Source organism: Gekko japonicus, unplaced genomic scaffold (genome assembly GCF_001447785.1).
Source record: "Gekko japonicus isolate JY-2015 unplaced genomic scaffold, Gekko_japonicus_V1.1 scaffold295, whole genome shotgun sequence".
In the NCBI taxonomy this organism is placed as follows: Eukaryota; Metazoa; Chordata; class Lepidosauria; order Squamata; family Gekkonidae; genus Gekko; species Gekko japonicus.
In genome coordinates this window covers 503,441-506,102 of record NW_015164191.1, presented here as the reverse complement: position 1 = coordinate 506,102, position 2,662 = coordinate 503,441, and positions in this window count along the sequence as shown.

The following is a 2,662-nucleotide window of genomic DNA, read 5'->3' as shown; positions in this document are numbered from 1 at the left end:
CAGTTTCCCAGTCCTTCTGCCTTTACTTCAGCTTTCTTTCTCTAAAATCTTAGACAACTTTGGCAGGTCCAGCACCCGTTTCTGTAGCAGAGTCTTCTTCCGTTCCAGAGGTAGCAGAGTCACTGGATTTCGTTTCTTCCTCCTTAGACTCTTCCTCTGTTCCAAGCTGACGCCGCAAAAACTCTTTAGCCTTGAAAATGGAGTCTATCTTCTCTCTTTTATCATTGATCTTAAAGATGACACCTTCCGGGATCACCCACCTGTACGTTATTCCATTAGTTTGAAGAAAAGCAATCAAATCTTTATAATTTTTCCTCTTTTGCCGAATTTCAAATGGAATGTCTTTTAGCACCTTGATTATTACATTTCCCATTTTCAGTGGAGTTGCTGGTGTTGCTTTTAGAATAACATCTCTGGTCTGTCTTCTTGAGAATCTGACCACAATTTCTCCAGGTAGGCTATTTTTAAAAATATAATTGGAGTATGCCCTATAGGCCACCTCCGTGTCTTTTATTAGTTCATCCTCTGTAGAGCCTATCACTGGAGCGATGATCTCACTAAGCAAACTCCTCAGGTCCTCTTTTGCTGCTTCAGGAACTCCCTGGAACCTGAGAATCATATTGGCTTTTTCCATCTGTAGTTGAAGTACACGGTTTTCTTGAAGATTTTGCTTTATTTCCACCTCTCCCAGCCTTTTCTTCAACTTCTTACTTGTGGTGTCCATCTGTTGAATTTTCTCATTAGCCTGCTCCACTTTCTTTTCCGTTTCATTCAGCTGGAGCTGTTGAGATGCAAAGTTCTTATTCATCACAGTCAGTTGCTGGTTAATACCATCGAGTTGTTCTATCACCAGCTTGAGCATATCCGCCAGTAGTTTAATGACATCTGCACCCTCTTCCAGTTTGGGATTCTGACTGCCTGGCGGTTTCGTTTTTAACTTTGCACGCTGGGCTGCCATTTTTCCGATTTGTTTACACTTCCCACCACTTTCTCCCAACTCAAGAAACTCGCTCACGATGTCAAAAATCAAGTAAGTCTCTCACAACACACGCACTACTTTCCTCCCCTCTTTCCCCCTTCGCGTCATTTATCAGTTATTCGCATAAGAGGCATCCCTCTTTGCATCCACTTCTTCCCACACGGGGGGGGGATCTGCTTTTTTTAAAAAAGTCCATTGTATTCAGAACTCACGTTCATTGTCGGTCAGATTCTCTGACCACGCTGTGTTTTAACGATCTTCCGCTCGATCTCCGGCACTTGTCCTGGTCAAACCAGCTTGTGCCCAAAGGCCACACAGTCGCTGGACCATCAGGGCGGAGGGGAGCCTTGATTCTCCAGCATTACACCATCAATGAGGTTACCCCTCAAAAGCCCCCTGGCCTGGAGCCTATCGCAAAGGCTCTGCGGGGGTGTCACTTGAGGTGGCACCCCTCCAGGCCGCTGGTGTGCAATACGCCCTCCCGCGGCTTGGGGAGAGAGACCGCCATCGTTGCTTCATAAACCGACAACTGCGTATTTTTTTTTTAAAATGGACACTGCTCACCACACATCACAAGTGATGTTCCAGCACCCCAACTTAGAAAAGTGCAAATTGTAGCTGCAGAATAAATACAGCTGATGGTGTAAAACTGGTGCGGACAGCAGGCATAGAAATCCGAAGTCAGGTTTCAAGGCTTGACTGCTGAGATACTTTTCAGTAAGTTGTGAGTGCAGAGAGGGCCTGTGTGTGTGTGTGTGTGGGGGGGTCGTTTGTTTATTGGTAGGCTTGGAGATCTCCTGGAATTACATCTGATCTCCAGTTTACAGAGATCAGTTCCCCTGGAGAAAATGGCTGCCTTTGTGGGTGGAGTCTAGAGTATTATACCTCATGGAAGTCCCTCCCCTCCCCTCCCTAAACCCCTGACTCCCCTCTCAAATCTCTGGGAATATCCCAACCTAGAGTTGGCAACCCTGTTAATGGGAGAGAGGTATTGCATACAAAGGGTAAAATAAACCAAGAAAAGGGAAGTACCAGTGAAGATTTATGGGAATAGTTGTGTAATTAAACATTATGAATAAATAATTCCATCTCTTGAAGCTCTGCATTTCAGAGCATCAAGCCTGCCTGGATATTTATTTGCCGTATAGATCATGGACCTTTTGCTCTGAGACTTAAAAGGGATTACAAAATTAGAATAAAACAACAGAAGAAAGAAAACACTGTAAGATGTACCATAAACAATGCTGCGGGTGGATAACAAAAATCCGAAACGGATGTAATACAAACAGGATAATGCATACAGCACACAGTGCGAAACCATAACCTTGTTCCCTATATGACACTTTCCCCATTGAGTCCGCTTCCCGTGCTGTCCTGGAGACATGGAGGCTGGTTGCAGAACCCCCTTGTCTTCATTTTATTTCATGAGTCCCAGGTGGGAAAACATACACCTGAGTCCAGCCTTTAATCTTAGCATTGCTTATACTTTAAGTGTCTCTGTACCATGCAATAAAGCTAGCTACATCCTAGGCCAGGGTCCCCAAACTTTTGAAGCCTGTGGACAGCTTTGGAATTCTGACACAGGGTGGCTGTCGGTGTATCACAGTTTTGTTTGTTTGTCTTTTCTGTAATATAAACTGTGATCCCGGGTTGTTTTTTCTGCTTCTATTGAGGATATGGGCA